Source organism: Mirounga leonina, unplaced genomic scaffold (genome assembly GCF_011800145.1).
Source record: "Mirounga leonina isolate KUSES-001 unplaced genomic scaffold, KU_Mleo_1.0 Mir_128, whole genome shotgun sequence".
Taxonomy (NCBI): Eukaryota; Metazoa; Chordata; class Mammalia; order Carnivora; family Phocidae; genus Mirounga; species Mirounga leonina.
This window is the reverse complement of record NW_023270320.1, coordinates 34,517,683-34,537,215: the sequence shown is the minus strand read 5'-3', so window position 1 is coordinate 34,537,215 and position 19,533 is coordinate 34,517,683. Positions and strand designations below refer to the sequence as shown.

At 43.5% G+C, this 19,533-nt stretch overlaps 1 non-coding gene across 1 annotated transcript; it reads left to right on the top strand.

The window, feature by feature from the left end:
- Positions 1-9,803: 9,803 nt before the first annotated feature.
- TRNAL-UAA lies at positions 9,804-9,876 on the top strand. The gene has a single exon. It is a non-coding gene; the product is annotated as a tRNA-Leu (tRNA).
- The last annotated feature ends 9,657 nt before the right edge of the window (positions 9,877-19,533 follow it).

Sequence of the window (19,533 nt, the reverse complement as noted above, 5' to 3'; positions counted from 1 at the left end):
CAGGTATTGCCCGGTAAATACCAGCCACGACGCCCGTTCTTGTCATTACTATCTTCTGTCCTGTCCCCAAGTCCACCATAGTCCAAGAGCGAAGCATCAGGGGGCTGCTCAGAGACCATCTCGACACCCCAAAATTACTTCCTAACCAGGTTAAAAATTCCTTGAAGGGAATTTACAATGTCCTGCGGAAAGGGCTTGCTAGGTAGCTGTCTTCCGCTCCCTCCCCTCCCCTGTGGATGAACGGGATGATTGGAGACAAGCCGTTGAATCACCTGTTGGGGACAAAGATCCTTGGCACGGGCCTGGCTGGGGGCCGCTTGCCGCTCACGTCCCGGTGGTGACCTGAGTCTCGCTGGGCAAGCTTCCTTCAGACGTTCTGTGAGAGCGGGGATGGCTGTCAGGGGGCTGGGGCTGGAGCTGGGGGGATTGATGAGGAGCAGCGGGTGGCTCAGGTTACCCTCCAGTTAATGCCCAGTTGTCCCCACCTCCAGAAGGACAATTTGTCACCGACAGTGATGAGCGGGGACGGTCTTGGAGCCAAGCTGCTGGCTGTCGGTGTTGGGCTGGGAGAGACAAGGCTTCCCTCCCCGGAGTCTCCAGCGTTCCTCCCCACGCCTTCAGCTTCATACAAGCACCTTTTCATTTTGCAGATGGCACCAGGGCATTCTATTTTGAAAGACCCTGCTACCTTCGTGGTGGGATCTGCCTGAAGCAAGGGACGCCAAACTGTGAGCCCTTCCAAGGCCGCTGCCGGGCGTTCACCATTTGCTGCAAAGTAAAGAGGAGCTGATGAGAGAAGTAGAGCAACCGAGGAGCCCTGACTCCGGGATCCGAAGCATGGCTCCCTTGTCCACGTAAAAGCAAACAACATGCGAGTCTCACTAATCAATTATTGTATCGTTAGGATCAATTAAAGGAACAGTTGTTTTCCATGAAGGGGTAGTCAGTGAGAGGGAGACAATGTAAGAATAAAATTCACATTATGCTTTAAATGTTGCAAAAGCATTTTCATTCACATACCATGGAATCCTTCGAGTGTTTTGGTTTATCAGCCTCACTTTGCAGATGCAGAAACCAGACGCAGTTTGGTTAAATAGCAAGATGACACCATCAGTTAAAGGAGCATAATCGAAGACTTTTCTTTTGGCTGGTCTATAATACTCTATCCATGTAGAAGGGAAGTTATGGTTTTCTTTAACAATCGCAGGGAGGCAGAGGAAAGGGTCCCCTAGAGTGGGGTGAAGGGATGTGAGGACAGGGCTTGGTCCTGGGACGTGCTCATGCAGCAGGTAAAGTGCCCAGTGGGAAGGAGCTATCGAGGAGCCCAGCGCTAGGGGCGTGGTGCTGGGCACACGCAGGTGTAGCGAGAGACCATCCAGAGAGGAACCCCAAGGGCAGCTCAGAAGGCTTATGCCGTGTGGCTCACGACTGAGATAGGTGTGATTATTGTGTCTTCCTTGTTCACTCTGCTCGTTCAGGGCATGACATCTGCTGTCGTGTCCTGAGTAAGTCGCCTATCCACTATGAATGTCCCTGTCCTGCCTCTGCAGAGGGAGCATACTTTCTGCAATTCACAAAGCAAACTTGGACGTGGTGGGGAGAGGAGGCAGGAGGTCGCACAAGGTGACTGGGAAGCTGGAGGACAAAGAGGACAGATAAGTTTTATTAACATCCCTCCAAAACCTAAACAGTCACAGGAAAAAGATGGGAGTGTGACAGGAATTGTGACGACGAGTAATAAAGAGGACCATTTCTAAGACCCGGTCCCCATCAATGAACAACTAAAGAAAATTCAGTGCAAGTTTGTACATGAACAGCGGACTATTTATTACCAGCTGTAAATCAGCGTTTGTAAAGATATCGAGATATGGATGCAGATGTTAGTTTCCCTGCTGTTCTTCACTGGCACTGACCTCCCATTCAGTCTGCCTAAAGGGGTTACAGGACTTGACTATTCCTGGTCTGTGACATCAGTTTTAAATTTTATTTATTTATTTATTTATTTATTAGAGACAGAGAGCACGAGCAGGAGCAGGGGGAGGGGCAGAGGGAGAAGGAGAAGCAGGCTCCCCGCTGAGCAGGGAACCCGATGTGGGGCTCGATCCCAGGACCCTGGAATCATGACCTGAGTAGAAGGTAGACGCCCAACCGACTGAGCCACCCAAGTGCCCCTGTCTCAGCAAATTTACAACAAACAGTACAATGTTGTTAACCATAGTCATGAGGCCCTGCATCAGCTCCACAGGATTTATCCATCTTGCATAACTGAGACTTTGTGTTTTATAACCGACATCTCCCTGTTTCCTCCATCCCCCAGCACCTGGTGACCACCATTCTTTTCTGTGTTTCTGTGAGTTACAAGGAGGTGATCACAACTGACGTCTTAAGGTTCTTCTGTTGATCAGGAGAGAGGATAATGTGTTAACTTTAGACTTTTCCTAGTGTGCATGGTAGAATTCCAAGCACAACCTCTAACACAAAAGAAACCTAGTATGTAACTTCCAAGCCAGTAGAGGGAAAAAAATGGGAAAAGAAAACAAAGAAGCAAGGACTCAATTAACAAAGGCACAAAAGGAGGCAAAACAACACAGAAAAAGGAAATAAGCAGTAAGAATAAAATGTTAACAATAATCCCTATGTATTAGCAATTACAGTAAATGTAAGCCATGAAAAGATGGAAATGATCAGACTGGGAAAGAACTCACTCCAGCTGTATGCTATTTATAAGAGACACGAAGGTTAAGGACTTGGAAAGGTTAAGAAAAAAGGAAGAGAACTAGGGGCATTGTAACGAAAAGGTAGCATAGCTGTTTATCCAGGAAAATAGACACCACACCAAAAAAAAAAAAAAAAACCCTGTTGGGTAAAGAGAGGGTTACTGCATAATGATAAATATTTCAATTACCCAGAAAGATGTAATCATTTTAAATTCGTAAACATTTGGGTGCCTGGGTGGCTCAGTCAGTTGAGCATCTGCCTTCGGCTTGGGTCATGAGCCTGGGGTTCTGGGATTGAGTCCTGCATCAGGCTCCCTGCTCAGTGGGGAGTCTGCTTCTCCCTCTCCCTCTGCTCCTCCCCCTGCTTGCGCTCTCTCTCTCTCTCAAAAACAAATTAAAAAAAATTTGTAAGCCCTTAAAAGTGCTTTCAAATATGTAAGCAAAAATGAATAGAGTTAGAGGAAAAGTGTTACAAATTCACTAACACAGGTAAAATTTTAAATGGTACCATCAATCATATAGATAGCACATATTTTGTATATGGTATGTGTCTTAGTTTGGGCAGCTATAACAGAATACCATAGACCCGGTGGCTGATAAACAACAGTTTATGTATTTATTTCTCACTGTTCTGGAGGCTGGAAGCCCAAGACCAAGGGGCTGGCAGATTCCAGGGGCGAGAGACCATTTCCTGGGTCACAGACGATTGACTTTTTGATGGTAGGAACAAGGAGCTCTCTGGGGTCTCTTCTACAGGGACCTAATCACCTCCCAAAGACTACCCAAATATCATCATGTTGAGGATTAGGCTTCATGATTATGGGGATTAGGCTGTATGAATTTTAGGGGGACATATTCAGTATGACTCTAAAAATCCTAACATAGTTAATCCTTCTGATATTTTAGGAATTTTGATAATAAATATTAAGTCTTTTGATTTTTTCAGTTACACAAGCAATGTACACTTGTTCTGTACGAAACACTCAAAAATCTAAAAATTATAGAGAAAAAGGTTATAATCTATTTTCATGCCTCCACTTAGATTATCAAACAGTTTTTCTCCAAATGAATAGTCAATCAACTCTACATGACTGATCAGAGAAATAGTCCACTGCCCTCCTTCCCCACTCACAGAAAGGCTACCTTTATCATAAACTGAATGTCGGTGTCCGTGTGGTCTGTTTGTGTCGTCTCTGTTCTGGTGTGTTTTGGTTTTTTTCTGTTGCGGGGGGGGGGGGCTCTGCCACATATTTCAAGCCTCACTGTCCTTATAAACAATAATAACTGGTGGAAGTTATTACTGGTGGAAGACACCATTGTTACTCTTTATAAAAATATTCTTGTTTATTCTTACACATTTTCCCTGTGCAATGAATTTTTTTTTTTATGTTCAGTTAGCCATCATACAGTACATCATTAGTTTTTGATGTAGTGTTCAATACCACCCAGTGCTCATCACAACTCGTGCCCTCCTTAATACCCATCACCTGGTTACTCCATTCCCCCAACGCCTTCCCCTCTGTAACCCTCAGTTTGGTTCCCGGAGTCCAGAGTCTCTCATGGTTAACCTCCCTCTCTGATTTTTCTCCCTTCAGATTTCCCTCCCTTCCGCTGTGGTCCTCCATGCTATTCCTTATGTTCCACATATGAGTGAAACCATATGATAATTGTCTTTCTCTGCTTGACTTATTTCACTCAGCCTAATTCCCTTCAGTTCCATCCATGTCAGTGCAAATGGTGGGTATTCATCCTTTCTGATGGCTGAGTAATATTCCATTGTATATAGGGACCACACCTTCTCTATCCATTCGTCTGTTGAAGGGCGTCTCGGCTCCTTCCACAGTTCGGCTATTATGGGCATTGCTGCTATATACAGTGAATTTTTACATTGGCTGGGGTAATATCATGAAAACCTTTATTTTTAAGCCCTAATGTCTACATTATCACTAGTCTATGGGAAGTGACTATTAGCCAACTTATTATTCTTTTAAAATGCCTAATTTTTACTGGATTCTAAGAGCCAATCCTTATGTAAAGAGACGAGTGGAATATCTCACAGCAGGAAAGAACTCAGAATCTGGACCCGGACTTCTGACTCTGATTTCGATTTCACCACATACAAGTTTTATCACTGTACTAAATATCTCTCGTCTTATTTTCCTCGTGTGTACATTTAGGGATCATATTAGGACCTGCATAAAGTAAGGCTACTTTGCTTCTGGCTGCAGGAAGGTGATAATAATCCCCTTCAGTATCTTCTTCCTGATTGATTCTACTTACGTATGTAAGTGTAAGGCAAGTTATCAACCATTATCTAGGGAGAAGAGGGAAAGGTGTGAAAATCCTTGAGTCAGCCACTCCTGAGGACACTTGTTATAGACAAGTGTTCATTCAGAATCAGGGGGATCACTGTTTTTTGAGGAATCCAAGATTTTCTGGGTGAGGATTTCCTGAGCTCTGTGAGATTCTGGGTCAGGGTCAGCTAGCCAAACCCCAGTAACAGAGAAGAGAGACAGCAGGTGAAGTAAAATGTGAGGGGTAGGTTGCACTAAATCCCTGGCCTCAAGACAAGGGCCTAATTTGGGAAGAGAACTTGTTCTTCTTCGGGCTTTGGTTAAGGAGGAAAGCCCCTCCACTTTCACCTATGCGGGAAACTATGTTTGCTTGGCAGGACAAGAGCCAAGAACACGAGTTTGTCTCAGTCATGAGACATCACCGTGGCCGGGACAGGGACCTGAATCAGCAGGGTCATTGCGGGAGCAGGAGAATTTCCCTGGTCAGACGAGGCAGGACCAGTCCTTATTAAGGAGACATGGCATGGCTGGGCACAGAATAGATCTCAGATCTCTGGAGACCAGAAGGCCCACCTCTTCAGGGGGAATAGGGCCTTGGGGGGTGAGTTGTAAGAGGTAGGTGATGGTTTTCATTCTATGAAGCACTAGAGAGATGATTGGAAAAATTACAAGGTCCTATTGTGACTGTATTTGTACTCGGAGTTGCAGTAGCAGATTATACTCGTTCCCTGAGAATAACTGGGGAAAAAAGGTCATACGAACCATCCCAGGTTTTTCATAGAGTAAATGTTCCATGAATCCTAGTCATTTTCATTTTACTACCATTACTGTTCTTCCTGGGGCCTTGATTTGTTAAATGCTAACAAAAGAAATTACCCCAGCCCTGCACCAAACGTTGCTAATCGCTGTCCTTGTTTATTTTACGGGCATTCATTGTCCACTATATATTTCAGTTAGTGCTCTGATCACAATGGACATTCTCTTCTGTGTTTAGTCACCTCAATCAAACTTATAAAAGAGGAGGCTCTAAACGACTTTTTATTCAACCCCGTTACACTGCCATTTGTCTTCTCTTTTCGAGGAACTTCGAAAAGGTCTCCACGACTCGGCACTATGAAGCTATTTCTCCTTCTCATCTTCGTCGTCCTCTTCATCTCTCAAGTAATGCCAGGTAAACCCTCCTTGGTGTATCCTTAAAACGTGACCTGCTTTCTTGTCCAATCTGATGACATTCCTACAAATATGCTCTCCTTTCTTGAAGCTTGCCCCTGCGGAGGTGTGTTTGAACTAACATTCACCACCCTCATTCTCTGATACAATGTATAGTGACTGGCTGTAAGAGCAGGAAAGGAGGAACTAGAGAGGTTTTCCAGAAGGAGGCAATGTATTAAGAACCATGGCATTTTGGAAGAAACTTGAAGGTGCATTCTGCTCCATGTCTTGAGCAAGGGGTGGCAAGAAGAAAGGGAGAGAGGGAGGCAGGGGCCTGCCTGGTGTTCATTCCTGACATCACAGAAGTGCTGAGTATCACGGAACAGCTTGGAGGCTTTACAGAGAACTACAGTTGCTTGGATTTGGGGGGAGAAAATTGGCTTGCGTGGGCAAGCACTGTGAGGGTCTGGCAGGTCACTGAGAGTTTGAACCTTGCTTACCCCAGAAAACCAGCCATTCTCCCATATTGCCATGTTGTGCTTGGCGCTCACCCACCTGAATCCCCCATCTCTACTTTTCTCCTCTTATATTCTATCTTTATACAAATAAATTCACCCAATCAGATGCTCCATTCCTGGGTCTCACTGCTTGGGGCTCCTGTGTCTTCTAGAACACCACTTCACAGAACTGACCAATGAGAAGCCAAGGGGACAGGAGCTGGGTAGGGCAGCGTACCCCCTTTTTGCTTTGGGTCAACAAGAGTCTGTTCTCTGTGGACCCACTGGGCATGATGACTGGTTTTGTTGCATCACTGGGAATAATGGCACAACCTCAGTTTCCTCACTGGGCTGATTTTTCACCCAAGAGCCGAGGAGAGTAGATTATGGTGGGCTGTGAGAGAATGTGTTTGGGGAAGAAGAAGGAGAGAATCACAGGCTGCTCCCAGTGTGACTCTTGGTGACAAAGCTAGGGCAGGGATGCTAGCATCCCCAGGGTGGGGGAGCCCCGATGTCAGAGCTGGCTTCTGTGATCACAGCTGCTGTGATGAAGACAGGATGGGCAGGGGGCCTTTCACGATAGCCTTGACCATGTGGCATAAAGATAGGGTGCAAGAGCCCACCATAAGCAGGTTTATGAAAGCTCCCTGCTAAAGCCCCATTCTAACTACTTGCCCCAGTAGAAGAGGGCAGGTTGAAGACAATGTAAACAGAGCTGGGATGCACGAATGGGGTGAAGTAAGGGAGTGAACCTGCCTCCCACCCTCGAGTTGTTCCACAAAGGGTGTGTATCACTAGTCTGAGGCCCCATGAGGTGTGCAGCCTGGTCCAAAGTTGGTGACTGCTCCTAATGATCCACGGTGGGCAGGCTGGGTGATAGGGAGCACGGAGGCCCTTCTTTCTCAGGGCTGAGGGCAGGCTTTCTTTCCTCCACCTTCAAAGAGGCAGGAAAAGAAGTCTTCCTTCTTCAGGCCTGGCTTTGAGTCAGGTAGGATTTTTTTTCCCCTCTTTTGGAAACCTTTCTTACCTCAGCCAGTGCCCCTGATTATTCTGGGTCTTTTCTTTTAGGGACTTGAATTTTAGATCTTTAATCTTATTTTTAAGACATAGCTGATAAACCCTGAAGGCCGGGATTCTAAGCCTGGGAATTAGGGGTGAACTTCAGAGACCTGGTGACATTCCTTAAATGCTTTGGGACACACTGTGTGAGTACACTTTTGTATTTGACCCAGTATGTATGTAGATCCTCCTTCCCCAGACTGGGGCTGTAGTATCACCTTATTCTCAGTGGAATCCTCTCCCAGGAAGATAAAAACCAAAGTTTTAATGTATTGCTTCCAAAGGACATTGACAATCCCGTAATCAGTCTCCGGGGTGCACACTTGCCACTCTGTGGCTTATGAACCCCAGAGGAGTATTTGAAGTCTTTGATTTCAGCCTCCAATTAACAGCCTAAATTTCTGTTCTTAACAAGCTCTTAAAGACTGGCAGGGTCTTCCTGTTGAACAAGGCAGCAAGAGCGACAAGGCAGGGAGGAGGAGGAGCATGGGACAGTGTACATTCTTGAGTAATGATGGTTGGGGTTTCCTGGTTGTTTCTTCCCCTGTATGGGGGCCTTGAGGCTTTCTTCCAAAAATAAACCATTTTGGCTCTTTCTACAGGTTATAGGCATGGTGAAGTGTATCATTTCTGTGACTCACATACAAGCGTGTGCCTGAGGAGGAAAAGAAACTGTATGATTCGCATACCAGGGATATGCCCCGGAAGGAGCTTCTGTTGCATAAGGATGCATAAGTGAACGGAAGAATTTGTGTTTAATGAATCTACCCTGAATTAAGTAAACTGAAGAAGTCACGCTTAATGAACCCACCCTGAATTAAATTGGAAGGCTGAGGCCTCATGATACCCTTTTCTTCATTCAGTGATTCATTTATTTTGTTGGTACCTCTCAAGCACCTACTCTGTGCTAGGACTATAGTGGTGTACTGGGGGCGGGAGGTATGGGTTCAAGGTATGTTCTGCTAAGAAAACTCACACACGTGGAAATCATATCCATGTTGGGTGGTTCAAAGGTGTCTTCCCAGTGAATGCCATATATGAGCCAAGTCTTTAAAAAAAAGCGGGTAAGAATTAGTGAGGGGAAGTTGAAGGAGAGGTGGGGTGTGTTTCATTGTGAAGGTCCCTATCACAAACATGCCCATCTCATGGTAGGGGGTAGTTCAAGAACCAGAATGTGAAGAAATAAAAGTAGAGAAGGTATGGTCAGTAGAAGCAGGACTTCAGACGCTTAAGAAATTTTACTTTATCTTTGAAGCTTTAGGGAAACATCAAAAAATTTTAAATGGAGGTGGGGAAGAGGGATTGACTTACACCCTTATGGTTCCATGGCTATTTATGTTTGGGTTGTAATTCAACGCTTCATTTTTTTTTTAATTTTTTAAATTTTATTATGTTATGTTAGTCACCATACAATAAATACATCATTAGTTTTTGATGTGGTGATCCACGATCCATTGTTTTCGTATAACACCCAGTGCTCCATGCAGTATGTGCCCTCTTTAATACCCATCACCAGGCTAACCAATCCCCCCTCCCCTCTAAAACCCTGTTTGTTTCTCAGAGTCCATAGTCTCTCATGGTTCATCTCTCCCTCTGATTTCCTCCCCCTTCATTTTTCCCTTCCTTCTCCTAATGTCCTCCATGCTATTCCTTATGTTCCACAAATAAGTGAAACCATATGAAAATTGACTTTCTCTGCTTGACTTATTTCACTTAGCATAATCTCCTCCAGTCCCATCCATGTTGATGTAAAAGTTGGGGATTCATCCTTTCTGATGGCTGAGTAATATTCCATTGTGTATATGAACCACGTCTTCTTTATCCATTCATCTGTTGAAGGGCATCTCGGCTCTTTATTTTTTTGATGAAGTTGTTTCCAGTTGGCCATTGAGAGCTCTTCCAGGTCTCTCTTGGGTCCTCTCAACGTGCCCCATTTTCTGAGCGTTTTGTTATTTTCTGGCACTATAAGATACTCCAGCTTCATTTTGCATTTTCTCAGCCCCAGTCCTTGAGTGAGTTAGTTCCTCGAGGATCCTTGGGTCCATCTACAGAAAATGGTATTTGGAAACAGAGATCTGAGGGGTACCTGGCTGGCTTAGTTGGTAGAGCATGTGACCTAAGATCTCAAGGTCGTGAGTTCAAGCCCCACGTTGGGTGTGGAGCTACTTTAAAAAAAAAAAGACATTAAAAAAAAGAAACAGAGATCTGAGTACTCCACGTGCTCATTACTGCTGAGATGGCACAGATTCTCATTTCTCTCTGACTACATTTAGGAAACATGTATGGATATTAATTCATTTATATACACACCTGTATATATATATATATATTTTTTTTAATATTTTATTTATTTATTTGACAGAGACAGAGGTAGCAAGAGCAGGAACACAAGCAGGGGGAGTGGGAGAGGGAGAAGCAGGCTCCCTGCCGAGCAGGGAGCCCGACGCGGGGCTCGATCCCAGGACCCGGGACCACGATCCGAGCCGAAGGCAGACGCTCAACGACTGAGCCACCCAGGCGCCCTACACACCTGTATATATTTTTGTATCTCTCTGTGTATGTATTTTAAAAACCCATGTTCCTCCTCAGTGTCTTCAACTTCAATCCAGCACCACAGTGGTCCTTCTCGTCTCCCTCTTTTTTAATTTATAACCTTTTTTTCCTCCACCAGTGACAAAACTGGCTCTTACAGTGCATTTTCTCCTTTGTTCAACTCTTATATATACAAGTAGTTTTAGAATTGCTAATCCAAACAGCTGTGAGAAACAGATCTAACAACCAGAGTCCAGTTCTTGTGTAAGGACTTTTCATTTTTAGTCTTGGATTATCAGGTCAAAACAGTTCCTCAAAGTTAGTTAGGTCAGTTCTTTGTTCCCCGCTGCATTCAGTGTGGTCATAGGATTAATCTGCAATACTGTAGTCATTTGTTGTAGTCAGCATTTCATTTTTCTGCCCACATTGAGCTGATTATATTTTTTAAATTTATATATATAGTAAAAATCAAACTTTGTGGTGGAGCATTCTAAAGGATTTGCAAATGCAGAGTTCAGTATTCACCACCATTCGTCTATACGGGACGGTCCCTCACCTTCAATTCCCTGTACTGCTCCTTACTGTCATCCCCTCCTGTGACCCCTAACCTGTGGCCACCACTGACCTGGCTTCTAACCCTATAGTTTTCTTTTCATGAGTGCTATATAGATGGAATCAAATAATCTGTAGTCTTTATAGCTGGCTTCTTTAACTCAGCAGAAGGCCTTTGAGATCCAGTCATGTTACTGGAATCAATCAGTTGCCCCTTCTTATGGTGGCCTAGGATTCCATTATCTAATGTGCCACAGTTAATTCACTAGTTGAAGGACATCTGTGTTAACTATTTTTGGCAAACATAAATTAAGCTGCTATGAACATTTGCATACAGGTTTTTAATAGGAATGTAAGTTTCCATTTCCCCTGAGTAAATACCCAGGAGTGGGGTTAATGAGTGATATGACAAGCATACATTTAACTTTATAAGAAACTGCAAAATGGGGTGGGTGACTCAGTCGATTAAGCAGCTGCCTTCGGCTCAGGTCATGATCTCAGGGTCCTGGGATCAAACCCCATATCAGGCTTCCTGCTCAGTGGGGAGTCTGCTTCTCCCTCTGCCTCTGCCGCTTCCCCTGCTTGTGCTCTCTCTCTCTGACAAATAAATAAATAAAATCTTAAAAAAAAAGAAACTGCCAAATGAGCAAAGTAGACTTACAACTTCACATCCCCAGTGAAGAGTTTGTGTCCAAGAGTTTGATTTGTTACCAAAAGAAAGTCACTAAGAGGAGAGATGACAAATCGTGTTCTGTTTCAAAATGAGAATAACTTCCTGCTGAAGATGGCATTTCCCCTTCCAATCAGCAGGCTTCTGCTACGCAGTCCAAATCTTATCTCTGCGGAAAACCATTCCTTGGGTCCTAAGAAAATGCTTCTAATGGAATCTGCTATTTGGAAAGGCATCTTTGGAGAGAGGAAAATAATCACTACCTTGCTAAGTCTTGATTCTCTGTGAAACAGTGGGTTGATTTCTGTAATCTCTGAGTTCTGATTCCATGGCTTGAAATGCCTGGGTACCAGCTTTGAGCTTTCTGCACCTTTAGGCCCCTCTAATCGATTTATTTCCCTGGCTCTTCAATAATCAACAGGGAGCCATTGCTTGATAGCCAACAGTCATTAAGGGGTATGAAAATGAGAACAAAATCTCAGTGACTTTTCCCACGTATTGTCAATACACACACACACACACGCGCACACACACACACACCCCTCAAGCTCTAATCCTCAATCCATCAATTGATAGATGTATATGAGCAGATTACACGGGGCTTGGAGAACCATTTAAAGAGTTACAGGTACAGAAGCGGCAACATAGAAAAGGACAAGCCTTGTCCAAAGTCAACCGGGGAATTAGTGGTGGGTACCAAGCTCAGAACTTCAGTCCCACATGCCCCTCCCCTCCACCGTGCACCCCGAAGACCTGATGCAGGACACACGTGAGTGGTGATGTTTTTATTCAGCAGAGATCAGCAGGGGTGAGGCGGCCATGCTGCCCCGAAGAGTCCCTGGGGGTGGAAGCTAGAGACGACAGCAATGCTTGTTCCGACTTCTACATTCTGCAGGCAGGATGGAGCATCCGTGGGTTTTTTGGTGCTTACAGACACCACCCATTTTTTCACATTCAAGGAATCGCCCCCTTTTCTCACGCCCTATAAAGGAAGGAGAGGTGACAAAAAATATAAAACCATAAAGCGTGTTTAACCGTTTGTATGGACAAAACCGCCATCTACCCATTCTGGTGTGACCCATCAGCTTAAAATCGTTTTTATTTTTTTTTTAATTGTAGAAATAACTTCAGAAGAAGAAAAATATTTGGTGATATGTGAAAATTATATGAATTCAAATTCTAGTGTCCTTATATAGTTTTATAGGAAGACATTCACCCTCGTTCATTGACATATTGTCTGTAGTTGCTTCTCACGAAGGTCATGACATACCCTGTGGCCCGGAAAGCCTAAAATAGTAGCTGGTCCTTTGCCAAAGAAGTTTATTGACCTCTGCCCTATAGTGTCTTTCTTTTTCAAATGAAGGAACTTTAGATCAGAGAAAGCAAGTGACTTGGCTGAGCTACAAGATTAGGGACATACTCTGCATGTTCTTCATAAAAGCTTCCCAACGTGCCTTCCTCTTTTTCAAAAGGGCAAAATCTTAGAAGCACGTTGCCCGAGTTAGACAATGAGCATTGGACACCAAGTGGGCATTCTCGCTCCTGAGAGGATGTCCCATAGATGGGACATCCCATCTCCCATGCAACCAGAGCTGTTTCATATACTGTGACATTTTCAATTCCACCAACATGCCACGTAGCAAGCACTGGTCTTCTCGGGCTCCTGTGAGGCAAGCTGGAAAGAACATGGTATGTGATCCAGTCACCTGACTAGAGAAAGTCAGGATGCAACTTGAGAGGAGTGAGAACCTGAACGATGCCTCAAATTAAGAGAGCAATAAGGAGAATGACAAGCAGCCACAAGGAAACGATGAATAAGAAGAGTTTTCTGCTCCTTCCACAGTTTGGCTATTGTGGACACTGCTGCTATGAACATTGGGGTGCAGGTGCCCGTTCTTTTCCCTACGTCTGTATCTTTGGGCTAAATACCCAGTAGGGCAATTGCTGGGTCATAGGGTAGCTCTATTTTTAACTTTTTGAGGAAACTCCATACTGTTTTCCAGGGTGGCTGCACCAATTTGCATTCCCACCAACAGTGTAGGAGGGTTCCCTTTTCTCCACAACCTCGCCAACATTATATGTGGAACATAAGGAATAGCACAGAGGACATTAAGGGAGGAAAGGGGGGGAAATCAGAGTGGGAGCCGAACCATGAGAGACTCTGGGCTCTGGGAAACAAACTGAGGGGAGGGGGTGGGGGGATGGGTTAGCCTGTGATGGGTATTAAAGAGGGCACGTACTGCATGGAGCACTGGGTGTTATACGCAAACAATGAATCACTGAACACTATATCAAAAACTACATAATGATGTATTGTATGGTGACTACCATAACATAATAAAAAAAATAAAAAAGAAGAGTTTCCAGCAGAGGTTATGGCTTTTAAAAGCACCACATTGTGATGGAAACATACTCCGCCAGGAATTAGGAGACCTGGTTTCTGATTCCTGCCAGGACCAGTTTTCCTCTGAGAGCCACAGAATCTCCTAATTTTTCATAAAAAGACAAGGTAAAAATAGTTATATATATATATATATATATATATATATATATATATATATGTAATCATAAATTTTATATGTAATACGTACACTTATAACTATGAATGAATATATGCAAATACGTTGTGTTCATGTATGTTTATAATTGATCTCATTCATATAAATATATATTCATGTATATTCATATCTGTGTCTCTTTATATCTATATCCAACTGTCTATGTTCATTAGGCTGTTCACCAAATAGGTCTAGCCCTCTATGTTCTTGACACAAAGTAGGATTTATCTTTTGTATGACTGGGTAGAACCATAAGACTTGCTCAGTTCATAAGTTTTAATCAGAGGTGATGTGTCCTTTCCGGGTTGGAGCCCATAACTGACAATGTGGGATTCCTCAGCGCTCTTCACTTTGATGTGGCAACCAGCCATGCTCATGGCAGAGGCTGTTCCATCAGCCAGGTCCAGGCAGCTGCAGTAATAGCCATGATGGGTTTGTACCGTTGAAGCAAGAATTAAACCATGACTCTTTGAAGATGCCGAGGTTGAGACCACAGCATAACCTGGCACATGTTGACACATGCATAGGGTTGCCGGGTAAAATGTAGGAGATCCACTTGGATGTGAATTTCAGAAAAATAACATACTCTTTTAGTAGAAGTGTATTCCAAATATTGCATGGGACGTACTCCTACCAAAAAGTATTTGATGTTTATGCATAATTCGGTAAGCAAATTTATTCTCTGGGATTGTTGAGTATTTAATAAAAACATCATCTGGCACCAAACCCACTTAAGCTTGAGTCAAATGCCCCACTACATACAACCTGAGTGACTTTGAACAAGTTACTTCATTTCTCAGTCCCATTTGCGAGACAGGGAATACTTACCCATAAATAGTGTTATGAAGTACGTGTGGGACAGGATATTAAAAGTTTTTATTGTGATGTTTCGTAAAGAGTGAGTGGCCAATATCTCTGCTATTATTATTAGTGTTGTTGTTATTCACATGAAAATAATTTGTGAGCTGTCAAGCCCCTGTAAATGTCATCTATCACCATTACTAGTTATGGGTTTACTACCAACTAGTTAAGAGCAATCTTAGGAAAATCCTTTACATTTTCTCAAGCTTCCCTTCTCCTTATTTGTAAAATGGAGCGTGTAGTGCATGCTCTCCTTTCAGCTGTGATATCACTCAGTTGTTGTACACTCCAGGGCATCGTTGGATCATGAGTCAATGTGGCTCTATTCCTCTCCACGGCCATCCGTCATAGCATCCTACCAGAAGGAGCCTCGGCTTACCTGACATCATCTGGACAAGACACACAAGGAGGAGAAACAGAAGGAATAGTAGCCTCATGATGGGAAATCAATTCTTGGGATTACAGGAGGAACTCCCAAAGCCCAATGGTGGCTCTTTCCTCAGTGCACATCAATGGGGGTGGGTGATCTGGAGAAAGAGTAAAAAACTCAGCTAGAGAGGAAAAGCTTCTATTCCCAGTCAGGATGTTCATTTCTCGAGGGCCTGGGTGTGACTGGAGAATGTTTCATCTATGGACACGTGGTTACAGATGCAACTTTCCTCCCGTCACAAAGGAAGACCTTTACAGTAAGTCAGCACTTTCCAGTTGATTTTCACTTCTGCTTATGACTCTGAGGCCTGGTGCCTTTTTTTTTTTTTTTTTAGAAAAAAATCACTAAAACACGGAATTCTTTTAGCAAATCATCTATCTAGCCCTTCACTTTTATGGCGTGTCTCTTCACCTGACAGCTTCCCCTTTAGGAATACCAAGAGAAGTCCCCTTTTAGAAGTTAAAAAGGAAGAAGGAATTTTGTAAATGGAAATGATCTCTGCTTTTCTACTCCCAATAATTTCTTTTCTCTGTGACCCATTTAAGACAGAGTTGATTCATTCTAGGCAAGCTTTTACAATGCCAAGCTCTTGCATAGATCAAACCAGGTGAGACTTTAGGGGGCCAAAGTAGTAATACAGAGATCACATCAGAGCATCCTTGTGGGAAAGGAGTTAGGTAGTAGCAAAGTATACAAGGTAAACCATTGCACCATTCCTCTCCATCTCTTCCCTCTCTCCTTCCCAGCTTTGCTTCGTATTGTTTCTATGTCTCTTTTTCACCATACTGCGAATTTCTAAAGGAACAAGTCCTGTTGTATTACCTCCCATTCTCAGCACCTGGATCAGTGCCCTGGCATAGAGCGGGGAGCCAAATATTTGTTTAAATGAATGTGTGCTTGTATGGATGAATGAATACGTGGATGCATGAATAACAGGATGGGGGAAGGAAATAAATGAGGGAGGGAGGCAGGATGGACAGACGGACGGATGGATGAGAAGAGGACACAGGGAACTAGACTTCTCTGCTTATCTAACACTGGTCACAAAGGTCGGGGAGTCAAAGGATAGATGGCTACTGAGAGCAGACATCAAAGAAATCATCCAAACTCAGAAGTAAGCAGTGATCTTTCGGGGAATAGAGACAAAAGGAATTTCACTTAATATTTAAAGAGCTTTGGGGTCGGATAGACGCCGGTTCAAAGTCTTTCCTCCACCACTCGTTAGCTGAGTGACCTTGAAATAACATTTCAAGCTCCAGTTTCTCTTTCTGTACACTTGATGATGGATAGAGTACCATTCTCCTAGCCCCATCATGGAAAAAGGATCTTAGGAGAAGTGAGTGGCTAACCAATACCTCTTTGTGCCGAGTGGTGTTTTAACTAGGATCACTGCCAGGGGTTTCAACCTACAGGGTGAGGAGGGATTTTTTAGGGTTCCAGAAATCATTCAAGATGTTAGTTTCTTCCAACAACATCTGCAATGTCTCAGAAAAACACTGCAATTTAAAAACTCGAATTTGGCTATTATGCTTTTGTTGAGCCCATGGTACTAGAAGCTTGTAATGAAACTTTGGCCACTTTTGGCACGGAAGATAGACAATCTTGAAAAAGAACCTGGAATTGTAGGTCTATACACACAATTCCCCCTTGGATTTCATTTATTAAATGCAACTATTGCTTAAGAAGTTTGCATAATTTAATAGAATAGTATTTAACCTCTTTTGACCTTCAGTCCAGTAACAGAGAATGGGGCAAAGTTTTCTGGAATACCTATTATATGCTAGGAATCTTAGAAATGATATCAGTTCATACAGCTGCCGTGTGAGATAGATATTTTCTTCAAGCAAACAAAGCAAATGCAGGTTGTGCAGCTAGTGATAGAGCCTAGATTTGTACCCTTTGAACTTATTTCATAGTCTTTCCTGCTGAAGAAAGCATGATGGCATTTGCCAGATGAAGGAATGTAGCTACAGTAAGATACATAAGTGTGTGTGTGCGAGAGCCTGTGTACTTGTGTGAGAAAGAGAGGGAGGGCAGAGGGGGAGAGGGAGGGAGGGAGGGAGGGAGGGAGGGGGAGAGCATGAGGGACGGGGTTCCGATTAAAGGTTTTCTAAATTACCCTCTTCTATCAACAAGGAAAATGTGGCACAGATCAGGCTGGTGCTCCCTGAGCAAGTTGACCAAATAATTCATCATCCAAACTGGGACACTTTTTAAAATGCAAGGGACTTATTACTAAATTATGCTGGAAAAACAGGCATATAAACTGGGGGCTGTCTCAGGCCATCTGAGGTATTGTTACCCTCTCTCTAAGAAAAGGTCTTTGTTAATAAGCACACATTTCTTTGTGGAAGGTCAGGAAAAGCCTCGAAGCTGATGGTCCTCCTACAATGCTCTCTCATCACTGTTCTGGAATGACCAAGAGCACATCAGCTGGCCACAAGGGGCTCCTAGGGCATGGCGACTGTTCAGGGCCTTGGCTTATCTGTGCTACTCATCCTTTGCCCATTTTCCTCTCTCAACCCAAAGGCTATGGGAGGATGAACCTTGGAAAAGATAGCACCCCCTCCATACATTTGGAAGTAACGACATCAACTTAATTAGTAAGCTCTTCTGACTTTATACTAAGGTGAAACACACTTGTGCTTCTAACCAAATCCCATTCACAATCCTGTGCTGGTATAGATAGCATTATCATGGACAATTATTAATCTGGGAGGAGACCCAAGGGGGGTCCCTTGCTTCGCATTCTTGGTGGTACAAGTTGATCCACCATCTCTAACCCTCATCACACTAAGATCACGTCAAATTCTTTTTGGAGAAAGGTTGGAGTATCAGTAAATGACTTCTTTAATATTTTGGCCCAGGTATAACCTGAGGGTCTGGTGAGGACCCATTAGCTTGCCTTATCTTAGAACGTCTCTGCTGAGCACGTCCCTCCACTCCTGTCCCCATCAAAGTAGCCTTCCCTGCCCCACCTCTCTCCCATCTGAAAGAACTAAATTGTTTCTGACATTTTGTGTTTGTCTAGAAACAACTTAGTGATAAAATGGTTCTGCTTTTGAATCTTGTGATCTACATTTGAACCTTTCACTAAGTAGAGATCTATTTCAGTTTAGCGATATGGACCTAAAAATTGAGTGAGTGTTTGTAGTAATCTGTTTGAATAAGTCACACTTAATTCTACACCAGACACTGTGAGGGTTTTACTTCATTGGTCCCCGGAACATTACTTTTATAATAATACTAATAATTGCCATAATAATAGAAGAAGAAAAGATAGGCTGAAAATTTTTGCCCTGTCTCCAATACTTGTACTGAAAGCCATCCTTTGTATCAGTTCCCTAAATATCATGCATATATTCCTTCTTCAACCACTGATGGCTCTCTCCTGAAAATCTACCTTGCAGTTGGTTCCTCCACCATTCACAGGCTGTCAGCTGCCTGGTCCTTCCAGCAGCTGGGAGCAGCTACCCATTGACACATAATTAGGGGTCAGATCAACAATGGGCAGAGGGAGGGTTGGGGGAGGTCACACAGGATGCATTGTGATCCCTTCCTGACAGGAGTCATTTTGGTGGGAGGAGGGGAATGAGCCAGATCTGAGTGGTATCAAACCCCGAGAGAAGGAGACGAGGAAGTGGGGACTGTCTAGACACTCCTTCCAAAGGGTTTTGCTGAGAAACTAAGCAAAGGCAATAATTAAGAGCTGGTCAGTGACATGGTGTCAAAGAGAGTGTGTGTGTGTGTGTTTAGTCTTTATAGATTCAGTGGAGGGGGCAATGGGGAGAGCGTTGTTCACGAGTAAGCAAGGGAAAGAAGAAGCAGGACCCAAGTGAAAAGGTTGGTCTTAGACCAGAGCACAAGCCCATTAGTTCATGATTCCCATAGAAAAGCCACCCTCTTCTTTCTACTGAAATCAGAAAGGTATTCCTCCCGTGTGAGAGTCATAATAAGACATGTAGAAATGCTATGACAATAAAACATTAATAGATTTCATAGGATAAAACTTAAAAGTTTAGAAAAAATTAAAAATTAAAATCCCAGTAGAGAAGATGATAAAAGTCCAGTAAACAGGAGAACCAAATCACATTTAAAATCAGATGAAGGCTAATCGATCATAAAACAGGCTAAAAATAAGGAATAAAGGGACATGAGTCATCTGAGGTGTTACATCAAGATAACAAACAGGGCCAAGGAGATGAAAAGGA